At 32.8% G+C, this 12288-nt stretch overlaps 1 non-coding gene across 1 annotated transcript; it reads right to left on the reverse strand.

The window, feature by feature from the left end:
- Nucleotides 1-6602: 6602 nt before the first annotated feature.
- On the reverse strand, nt 6603-6816 carry LOC124075521 (small nucleolar RNA U3). Its single transcript, XR_006846084.1, has one exon. It is a non-coding gene; the product is annotated as a small nucleolar RNA U3 (small nucleolar RNA).
- Between the last annotated feature and the right edge of the window lie 5472 nt (nt 6817-12288).

Below are 12288 nucleotides of genomic sequence, written 5' to 3' on the forward strand. Positions count from 1 at the left end.
ATTGTTAACATTTCAACTTACTTCTTTATATTTTCAAAGGTCCTTGCACTACTTACCTAGCATTCCTGTGTATATAAGCAAATGTACATGTATATGTTCATGTATATGCATGTGTGTTATTACATGTGCATATATAACACATCCAACTTATATTTTATATTAAATATCTTATGTAATATATGGCATATCATATATGCTTGTATACTACAGACAGACATGAACATACACATTTAGGCAAAGACATGAATATTGAGGGTTGTAAGTTTTGTTTCATTTTTACATCCATAAGAATGGAGTCCTAATTAGAATAAGATATATTCCTTGCTTCTATGATCATATCAAAATAAACTCTACTGTCATGTATAACTAAAAAAAACCAATAAAATTTAAAAAATGTATGTCAAATCAAAATTTATTCATTTAAAATATAAATTTGAACGTTTCAATGATACCTTGCTCTTTAACATATATCTTGTCAAAGTGTATTATAATTAATAATATGATTTATATAAATTTATTGTTATACTATATAATTTATATTTAAATAATTTATATTATTAATAATATAATTTATAAGTTAAGCACTCATTTTATTATGTATGGCTTTACTTATAACATTCCTGCATGGAAAATGGAGTCAATATCCTTAGCATCATTTTATATATGTGCATATGGGAAAATAAAATTGTTAACTGTTCTATAGTCCACCCAAAGTTTGATGTCTGCACAGAGTACAAGTTATGTAGCTTTCAGTGTCTACCAATACCTCATACAATAACTATAGTCATAGAAACAGGATTTCTGATAAGCTATGTGGACATGGAGATTAACCAAACCACAAGGTATCAGTTCTGGAACAGCTATCATAGGTCAAAACTGAAACACTGTGAGCCGTTTCTAGAACACACATCATAGATCACAGTCAGATTTGATTGGAATTCATTTGTTCTCATTTAATCCATTTAAAATGAACACACTCCTGAGGGCATCAACCTTTATCTATTCATATATTGGTCACAGAACTTCCTGAGTTTGTGATGAGTATGCATGCAAAGATTTCTGGCCCCCACCCCTTGCATGAATTCTACAATATAATAGCAAAAATAAAACAGAATGAAATTTCTAAAATTTAGGCTCTTAACTCATAGATAATTCAAATAGATAGGGAAAGAAAAAAATCATCTTTTTGTAACCAGTTTTAAAATGAAAAAAAATGGGCCTCATGTTCAAAAACCAAAATTCAACAAGCCAAACATTTATTATTTAAGGTACAGCTAAAACAATGAAATATTTATATACATAGCCTCTTAGGTTCACTGCATTTGTGAAAAATTCAAATAGGAACTGCTCCTAGCATCCAGTGGGAGTCTCAGATAGAATTCTCAGTTTTGTGAGAATAAAGGCATTTCTTTCAACAGAAGATAGAAGTCAAAGTTGTATATTATAGGTCAGAGAGAATTTCAATTGGCCAAGAGAGAATGAAAGGGGGGCTCTCGTGACTTTAACTCACCAGAGAACTAAGGGTTCACCTGAAAATGTCTTTTTAGTATTACCTTTCCTGAAAATAGTTTGACTTGGTTGAGTCTATTTTATGGCTACAGGTCAGTGTCATTAATGAATATGAAAGCTTCTGAGGATGAGGTTGAGAGTTCCAAGATAGAAATCAGAATATCTTCTCTGTGGTTAGAGTCATTTCCAAAAGGTGAATCTATTTTACTAATTTGAAAGGGGTTACTGTGGAGACATGTATTCTTCCACTGTATAGAATGAAAGACATCAAATTAGAAAACTATTAGGGTCCTTCCTAATACTAACATGAGTGGCTTTTGGATTTAATTTATTATATGAAAAGGAAAAGGTGAGTTGAACAATGTTAAGAAGGAAAAAATAATATTGTACTTTTTTATTTCTCAAATTTTTGGGTCAGAAGCTCTCAGAAATGAGCATTTTTGTAAGGTAATAATGGAAGAATAGTTTAATCTTCTCGCTAGCAAATGCAATATTATGTAAACCACTGAACTGAACTACATAAGCTCATGAGGACATTATTTTGAATAAGTTAAACTAGTAAAGAGAATGTGAAGAAAGTTTTTATTTGAAACATCCTAATACCCTGAGTTTTCTGTAGGAAAAACTACAGGAACTGACATAAAATTGCAGTTAATATGTTGATTTTTTTTTCCAGAATAATAGACTTATTCAGAGAAAATTATAGCAGCATTGTCTGTGAAGGTCTCTAATACAAGAAAATCACATTTTGGCAAATTTGGAATCTATTCTTTGAAAAGAAATATATTAAAGAAACCCTTTATTTAGTGCCTTACTACTTTTTGGAAGAATTTATTTTTTAGAATGAGAGATTATGTCTTGTGGGATTTGTTTTCATACATATATATTTATGTTTTAGTCCTGATTCATAATGTGCTGAATATTTCTTACAGAATTACTTTGGCATTAAATCTGATGATAATTTGAAAAACTATGATACGACAATTTTATGTATTCTGTTTCTTGTTTCTGAGAATAATCAAGCACTTTATGAGTTTGAGTAACTGATTTAAGGGGCTGAAGTTGTAGCTCAGTGGTAGATCACTTGCCTAGCACATGTGAGACTCTGGGTTCGATTCTCAGAACCACATAAAAATAAATAAATAAAACAAAGGCATTGTATCCCTTTTTAACTAAGAAAAATATTTTTTAAAAGTGATTTAAAACACTGAAGCATGTGAAAAAACATGATGTGGAAACTTCACTTAACATTTTGTCGTTGGTGTTGGTTCTTTGGTTTGTTTCTTTGAATTACTACTACTAGAAATGATGAAAGAAGGAATGTAGGAAAAGCAGCAGTTGCAATAATGTGGAGGAAGATTACAGGTTATTTCACTGGCCAAACAATGGGGTGTCCTTATTGGAAAGAGATGGATGGAAAACTCATTCACAGAATTGATTTACCAAAATTTCAGTAACAGCATGACAGACTCAAACAACACCAAGGTTCTTGAACCCCTGTTTAAATCCCCATTCTGTTAAATCATAAATTGTTCCAAAGTTTTAAAAATTACCTATAATAATATTTTCAATTACCTGGTAGCAGGCAACACTAATAAAATATTTCTTGATACAAATACCAACTCCCCTGCTTGCAGTCACTTCTATGTGTAAATGAAAAAGGTCGATGCCCACATAACATGATTTATACCATCATTATGTAAACATAATAGCTTATATAAGTACAGAATTAATTTATGAATAGTATGGAGGAGATTATTTATCAGATTACTTAGAGCAGAACCTTATGGAATATTATTCTAATAAGAGGGAAGATGAGTGTTGCTGAATCAAACACCTCTGGGAATTGCTCGCCATATCAGGTTCTGTCAGCCATACCTGTATATTAATACTTTAAGATATTCTCATGCGTCATTCTTGGCACTTGAATTTTTATAGTCAAAAAATTGTTCATTTAGAGAAACATTGAAAATTAGGATTTTTTTAATGAAGTTAGAATAGATATAACATGGTACTAGAAAAAAAACTAAACTAGAACTAGTTTGCAGTTTACTGCAAACTCACCTTAGATATTTACAAGTTGCTTGAACTCTTTAAAAAACATTTTTCTCTTATGAAAAACAGAGAAGGACTGGGGTTGTGGCTCAGTGGTAGAGTGCTTGCCTAGCATGTGTGAGGCACTGGGTTTGATTCTCAGCACCACATATAAATAAATAAAGTCCATTGACAAATAAAAGCTATATTAAAAAAAACAGAGAAGATTATAATTCTTAACATATCCATCTACTATTAAAATAATTAAGAAAATATAGAACACATGAGTGTATCTACATATCTATCTGTATATCTATATATGCATAAGAATTATAACATTACTTGCGATGTGTATGATACACATCAGTCATTATTAGATGGGCACTATTTCTAATTCTACTTCACAAATTACTAGAGTACAAATAACATTTTTCGGATTATACAACTAATAAATGACAGGACCTAGAGATACAACCAGTTTTATCCAACTCCAAGGTTGAAATATTTAATCTAGGTCATATTCCTTCCCACAAAGACTGAAAAAGTATGTGCTCAGTAAGAAAACAGGAAAAATGTGCTATAAATCATCCTTTGAACCATGTTTTCTTTGAGTAACATCAGAAAACCTGGTAAAGAATCTCTTGCCCTGACATGTTTGAAAATCTCTTTAAAGTAATAAATGGAGTAATGACTTAATTCTCAGTAACTAGAGAAAACAAAGTTTAAGTTTGGTGAAAAGTAATTAGTTACTACCAAAGTTCATAATATGAATACATATGCATTTATGAGTATATATAGTTTTGTGTATATTACATAAATATTATAAAAATACATATATATATATATATATATATATATATATATATATATATATATTAACTTTTCATAGTTCAGGCGGTATGTGCTACAGATGTGAATCTGACTGCAAACATTTATGTAATTGATGTGTGGAGTAAAACGGGGGAACAGCTAAGGCCCTATCCTGGTCACCTATGTATGCCTCTGGTAAGCTAGGGCATTAAAATAAGAAGTGCATAAGACAAACTGAGGGTCACATATTCTCACTAGAATGCTTAAACCCAGATAACATTAATAAGATAAATCTTGTGAAAAATGGTGACAGGACTATTCAAAGGAGGTAAACAAATAAATCTTATTTATAGGAACACTATTTGAAGATAGCAGCATGATATTAGCATATGCCAAATTTTATATTTTAACAATATTGAATAATTTGGGCTGGGAAAATAATTCAATGAAAGACAAACATGGAAATAATTAATCATTTTGAAAACCCACTATTCAGTAGCTGGTATACTTTATATTTACTAATATATAAGTATATAATCATAACTACTTTTGGAGACTATTATTGTTGTTTTAGGAGAAAGGGTCTTAAATAAATTAATTATCCACATCAAAATATTCAGAGATGCCAGAGTTGTTTCTAGCCTACTTAATTCAGACTTCTGGTCTTATTATAGAGGGTATGACAATTTGCTCATACATCAGATTAAGAATATCTGTAAAATAAAGAGTGGTTTCAATTACATACATTATGTAATTTCAATTATATATATTATAGATTGAAACATAAATATTTGCCTAGCTTTATACAGACATGGTTTGGAATAGCAGAAAACGGAGGAATAAATTCTACCCAATCGTGAGAGTAAGAGAAGCTTTCACAAATGAAATCTGTCAGCCTGAAATCTAATTGCACCCAGTTCTTCTCTGTCATGAGCTATGTTGGTTTCCTGGGGCCATATTGGTGTTGGACTACCTAGAAATGACTCAGAAAATACTTCTTGGATGAACTCAAATTTATCAAATTTATAAATTTCTTTTTTCTTTTCTTTTTTTTTACCTTTATGACTGAGTTTTTTAAATTATTCTAATTTGTTATATATGAGAGCAGAATGCATTTCAATTCATATTACACATATAGAGCACAATTGTTTATATATCTGGTTGAACATAATGTAGAGTCACACCATTTGTGTCCTCATACATGTACTTAGAGTAATGATTTCCATCTCATTCCACTGCCTTTCCTACCCCCACGCCCCCTCCTTTACCTTCCCTCTGCTTTACCCTATCTAGAGTTTGTCTATTCCTCCCATGCTTCCCATCCCCATTATGAATCAGCATTATTATAGAAGAGAAAATATTAGGTATTTGTTTTTGTTTTTTTTGGATTGGCTTACTTCACTTAGCATTATATTCTCCAACTCCATTCATTTACCTGCAAATGCCATGATTTATTCTATTTTAAAATTAAATTATTTATTTATTCTAATTTGTTATACATGATGGCATAATGCAATTCACTTCATATTACACATACAGAGCACAATTTCTCTAGTCACTCATTGTACATAAAGTATTCGTATCTTCATATGTGTACTTAGGGTAATGACTTATAACTCATTCCACCATCATTTCTACCCCTTTGCCCCCTCCATTTCCCTCCCTCCCCTTTTCCCTAAAATTCCTCCATTCCCCCCATGCTCCCCTACCCCATCACCATTAGGAGTCAGCATACTCATATTAAAGAAAACATTCAGCCTTTGGTTTTGGGGGATTGGCTTGCTTCACTTAGCATTATATTCTCCAACTTCATCTATTTATCTGCAAATGCCATAATTTTATTCTCTTTTAATGCTGAGTAATGTTCCATTGTGTATATATACTAAAGTTTTCCTATTCATTCATCTACTGAAGGGCATCTAGGTTGAATCCATATTTTAGCTATTGTGAATTGTGCTGCTATAAACATTGATATCGCTGTGTCCCAGTAGTATGCTGCTTTTAAGTCCTTTGGGCATAAAACGAGGAGTGGGATAGCTGGGTCAAAAGGTGTTTTCATTCCAAGTTTTCCAAGGAATCTGCATACTGCTTTCCAGATTGACAGCACCAATTTGCAGTCCCACCAGCGATGTATGAGTGTGCCTTTTCCCCTTCATCTTCACCAACACTTATTTTTGTTTGTATTCTTGATAGCTGCCATTCAGACTGGAGTGAGTTGAAATCTTAGTTTTTTTTTTTTTTGAATGGAAACCAATCAGACTGTGTTCTGTCCCTCTTCATCTCTAAAGAGAATTAAGAATGATCATCAATGGCAAAAGGCAGTTGCAGTACTGCAACATCTAGAACCACCTTCACGCTCAGGAGAGAACACTCAACTCCTCCTCGTGGTTTCCAGTACTCTACACCATCAGAGAAACTTCTCTAGTAACATACCATAGAAATGATCTCTGAAAGTATAGTCTTCCTAGAGTAATTTTTATTTGCATTTCTCTAATTGCTAGAGATGTTGAAATTTTTTTCATATGTTTGTTGATTGATTGTATATCATCTTCTGAGAAGTATCTGTTCAGTTTCTTTGACCATTTATTGATTGTTTTTTTTTTTGGTGTTAAGATATTTGAGTACTTTATATATCCCAGAGATTAATGCTCTATCTGATGTGCTTGTGATAAAGATTTGCTCACATTCTGTAAGCTCTGTCTTCATCTCATTAGTTGTGTCTTTTGCTGAGAAGAAACTTTTCAGTTTGAATTCATACCATTTATTAATTCTGGATTTTATTTCTTGCACTATAGGAGTCTTATTAAGAAAGTTGTGGCCTAATTTGACATGATGGGCCTCCTCCTTGATATCCTTTGCAACCCATTGTTCATTCAATAGTATATTATTTAGTCTCCAGGTGTTGGAGTAGCTTTTATTTTTTATTTTATCATTGATTTCTAATTTCATTTCATTGTGGTCTGATAGAATGCAGGGTAGTATCTCTACTTTCTGTATTTACTAAGATTTGCATTATGGCATAACATATGGTCTATTTTAGAAAAGGATTCATGTGCTGCTGAGAGGAAAGTGTTTAACTCATTGATGGATATTATACTCTATATATGTAAGTTAAGTCTAAGATATTGATTTTATTATTGAGTTCTATAGTTTCTTTGTTTAGCTTTTGTTTGGAAGATCTTTCTAGTGGTGAAACAGGTGTGTTAAAGTCACCCAGAATTATTATGTTGTGATCGATATGACTCTTGAACTTGAGAAGAGTTTGATTGATGAGTGTACATGTTTCATTGTTTGGGGCATATATATTTATAACCATATGTCTTGCTGATGCATGTTTCCCTTAAGCAGTATGAAATGTCCATCTTCATCCATTTTTATTAACTTTGCCTTGAAATCTACTTTATTTGATATGAGGATGGGAACCCCTGCTTGCTTATGTAGACCTTTTAAATGGTATATTTTATTCCAACCTTCAGTGTGTGGGTATCTTTTCCTATGAGTCTCTTGAAGGCAACATATTGTTGAAATTTTTTTTGAAATTAAATCTACCAGTCTATTTCTTTTGATTGGTGAGTTTAAGCCATTAACACTTAGGGTTACTATTGAGATATGGTTTCTATTACCAGTCATTGTCATTTATTTTTGGTATTTAGATTGACTTTGATTCTCCTTTGGTTGGCTTTTCTTTTATTGTAGTTCTTCTCTTTGTAGATTTTCATTGTTGTTTTTCATTTCCTCCTCGTGGAATATTTTGCAAAGAATGTTCTATAATGCAGGCTTTCTTGCTGTAAATTCTTTTAGCTTTTGTTTATCATGATTTTTTTTTATGTCATCGTCAAATTTGAAGCTTAATTTTGCCAAATATAAGATTCTTGTTTGGCATTCATTATCTTTTAGAGCTTGGTATATGTTGTTCTAGGATCTGCTGGCTTTGAGTGTCTGGGTTGAAAGTTCTACTGAGTTCTTAATTGGTCTTTCCTTATAGGTAATCTGATTTTTCTCTCTTGTGGCCTTTGAAATTCTACCCTTATTCTTTATGCTAGGCATTTTCATTAAAATGTGTCTTGGTGTATATCTGTTGTAATTTTGTATATTTGGTGTCCTATAGGCCTCTTGTATTTGATTTTCTAATTTATTCTTCATGCTTGGGGAATTTTTTGATATTATTTCATTGAAGAGATTGTTCATTCCTTTGATTGGAATCTCTGAACCTTCCTCTATCCCCCCAAAATCTTAAATTTTGTCTTTTGATGGTATCCCATAATTCTTGGATGTTCTGTTCATGGTTTCTTACCATCTTTACTGTGAGGTCAACTTTATTTTCAAGATTGTATATTTTGTCTTCATTGTCTGAGTTCTTGTCTTCCAGTGATCTAGTCTGTTGGTGATACTATCTATTGAGTTTTTTTAATTGACTTATTGTTTTTTCATTTGAAGGATTTTTGTTTGTTTGTTTTCAGTATCTCTATCTTTTACTTGATGTAATCTCTTGCAACCTGTATTTGCTCTCTTATCTCTTTGTTGGTGTGATTGATGGTTGCCTGAATTTGTTCTCTTATCTCTTTGTTGGAGTAATTGATTTTTGCCTGTATCTGTTCATTTAGGTCATTCTTTAATTCCCAAATCATTTTAGTTATGTATATTCTGAATTCCTTCTCTGAAATTTCACCTACTGCACTATGTATGGATTCTAGTGTTGTCGTATCTTGGTTTGTTTAGGGCAATTTCCTCCCTTGTTTTTTCATGATGTCCATGTATCTTGCTCTCCTGCAGTGTAGACTTCAGGTATTACAGCTTCTGTCCTGTTGTCTTATAGTGTGCCTACAGGTTACAAATACCTCACTTTTAAGGGAGAGATCAATATTACAGCACTCAATATACCCAATGTGCAGCCATATGTCAATTAGCTTCTACTTTTACATTTATAGTTTTGTTACTATAATCAGAAATGATGAGTTCAGTTATCTTCAACCATATACTCAATAAGTTTGAGTAATGCTTTACAGTTTCTGATGGTGAAAGGGGGCAGTGAGGGGTTGGCTGAGATGTTTATGAGGTAGGATCTGAGAATAGGAAGGTATTAGATTATAAGAATAGTGTGAGGGCAATCATAAGAAGTTGGCTATTAGTAGGAGAAAGAAGAGATAAGCAACCCCATGCAAGACTCTCTGTTACCTCAGCAACAGGATAACTGTTGGCACCCCTAGTCGAGAAACCTCTTGTTCAGACAGGCCACAGGGATCTTGGTGACATCTTACTAGGTCCTTATTTTTGTCCCTTGATAAAAAACATGATAGCCCAATTTTGTGGTGGTGGCAGCCTCAGGTCTATATGTATCCTGATGTTGGGCTGTGGAGCCATGCTTTGATGAATAAGGAACCCCAGTGTGGGGTGGCTGTCCCCTGAACTTCGAGCTATGGAGGATGAACTCAAATGTGTCATATTTACAAATTTCTATTAATTCATTTTTTTAAAAAATAGTTTTCTGATGCTGGAGATTGAATGCACATCCCCAGTCCTTTTTACTTTTTATTTTGAGACAGAGTTTTGGTAAGTCACTTATGATCTCAATAAGTTGCTAAGTGCTGACCTGAAACTTGCAATCCTTCTGCCTCAGGTTTCCTCCTGAGTTGCTGGGATTACAGGCATGTGCCACTTGCACAAGGTAACTCTTGGGTTTTAAGCATGCAGTTGTTTTCATTTGTTAACAATCTCCAGTTGTGTCCCATCCACATTTCCTTTCATGTGCTTATTTATTTTCCTCTCAGGATCTCTATGTATGTAACCATCCTCCAAAACCATGTTCTGTTTGTGCTCAAAGTTGTAATTTTTATACCTAATTCAAAATCCATTTCCTCTATTTTCCATTGTGCAAGCTAGAGCTGTATTAGTGGGGTCTGGGATCAAATTACATACTCTTTCCTTGTGGCTAACTAAGGAAAAGTACAAAGAAAAAAAAAAGAGATACAGGCATCTCATTTGAATGTTAGGTAACACTTATCCTTTTAGATTGTGATTGTTGCATTCTGTCTGACAGTTTTTTACTTATGGGTTTCGGGGACAGAGAAGATCAAAGTGATCCCAAAGGCCAATTTCTCATTATGAACTGCTATCTAAATCTAGCGACACCTACTGATCCCTGACTGCTATCCTTCTTCATATCCTTCAGTTCTATGGGCATGAGTCATCAGATCACCAGATGAACAGTGTCCAACTGAGAAATAAACTAGTGGTAGCTGTTTTTCATATACTCTTTAATTTTTAAATGTGATTGTATGGAGACACCTACTCTTGGCTCTAGGAATATAGCTAGTGCGTGTTTCTGAAAGGTACATAAAGAAATAGAATAATTGATTCCTAAATTCGTGCAAAGATTTTTATTAAATGGATGTAGGATTGAAGACAAAAAGTTGTTTTGGAACTAACCAAGTAGTGGTATCTGTTTTTGCCCACCTTGCAAAGAGAGGTTGGCATTAGCTGGCTTGGTGGATCTTAATTAAAATGCAGAAAAAAATGAGTCACTTACACTCAGTGTGAAAACTTCATCACAATTCCAGGAAAAGAGCAAGAATCTATTTTTTTTTTTAAATCAAGCTATGAATTAATAAAAAATTAAACAGATAAATTAGTATGTTATTCAAATTCCTTCAAAGTACCCAAGATGATTGGCTTTAGAGAATACTACAGGATAGGAATGAATATTACAAGAAAGGAGGAAATTCAATAAACCTGGTCTGTGGATGCAGATCATATGACTGCATTCAATTTTGAGAACCAACTGTGCAGAATAACAATGCTTTGAACATAACTTGAATGCTCCTGGAAATAAACTATGGCATATTAAGTTTTGAAAACATTCTATTTTATAACCAAATTATAACACTTGTGTTAGCAACCAAGTTATAATAGAGAAGGTAGTATCTTATATAGGAGATTCAAGAATATTTCATTTAAAAGTCAACAAGGGATGATTTCAGATAAGGTGTAGAAATTGATTTTTTTTTGGGGGGGGGGGTCCAAGGGATTGAACCCTTGGATATTTATCCACTAAGTTACATCCCTCTCTCCATTTTTTTTTAATTTTTAAAATTTTGAGACAGGTTATCTTTAAATTGCTGAGGGTTTCTCTACATTGTTGAGGCTGGCCTTGAGCTTTCAATCTCCTCCCTCAGCCTCCTGTGTTGCTGGAATTACGTGTATGCACCATGGCACCCAGCTATAGGAATAGATATTGAAAACTAAAACCACAGATCTAGGTATTCACCTCCTTCACCAGATTTGGGGAGTTTTTTGTCATTAGATTTTAAAATATTTCTTCCTTTTTCTCCTTCTTTGCTCCTCTGAGACTCTTACAATGCATATATTTTATGGCATCTTATAAATCACACAGATTTTCTTTGCTTTTTAAAATTCATTCCTCCCATGACTGAACAATTTAAAATTATTTATGGGACAAAATAATTTCATTGATCTTTTTTTCTGATATATTAAATCTGTTGAGGAAGTTCCCTATCAAATCTTAGTTCATTTATTGTGTTCTGTACCTTCAGAATTTCTGTTGGGTTCTTTTTCATGCATCACTGTTGAAATTTATATTTTGTTAATGTACTGTTCTCTTGATTTTTCTCTTTGCCTGTCTGTGTTCTCTTGGTGTTTACTAAATTTCTTTAAGATAATTATTATTAATTCTTTATCAAGCAGTTCATACACTTCCACTTCTATTTGGTCAGTTACTAGAAAATTTGTGTATTACTTGAATTTCTTTCTTTCTTTTTTTTTATCTTGGTACCAGAGATTGAACTCGGGGGCACTCAACCACTGAGTCACATCCACAGCCCTATTTTGTATTTTATTTAGAGATAAGGTCTCTAAATAAAATGTTGAGTTGCTTAGTGCCTCAACATTACTGAGTCTGGCTTTGAACTCACGATCCCC

This window comes from Marmota monax, unplaced genomic scaffold (assembly GCF_021218885.2).
Source record: "Marmota monax isolate L192 unplaced genomic scaffold, Marmota_monax_Labrador192_F-V1.1 WCK01_AAM20220418_F8-fsc00500, whole genome shotgun sequence".
NCBI lineage: Eukaryota > Metazoa > Chordata > Mammalia > Rodentia > Sciuridae > Marmota > Marmota monax.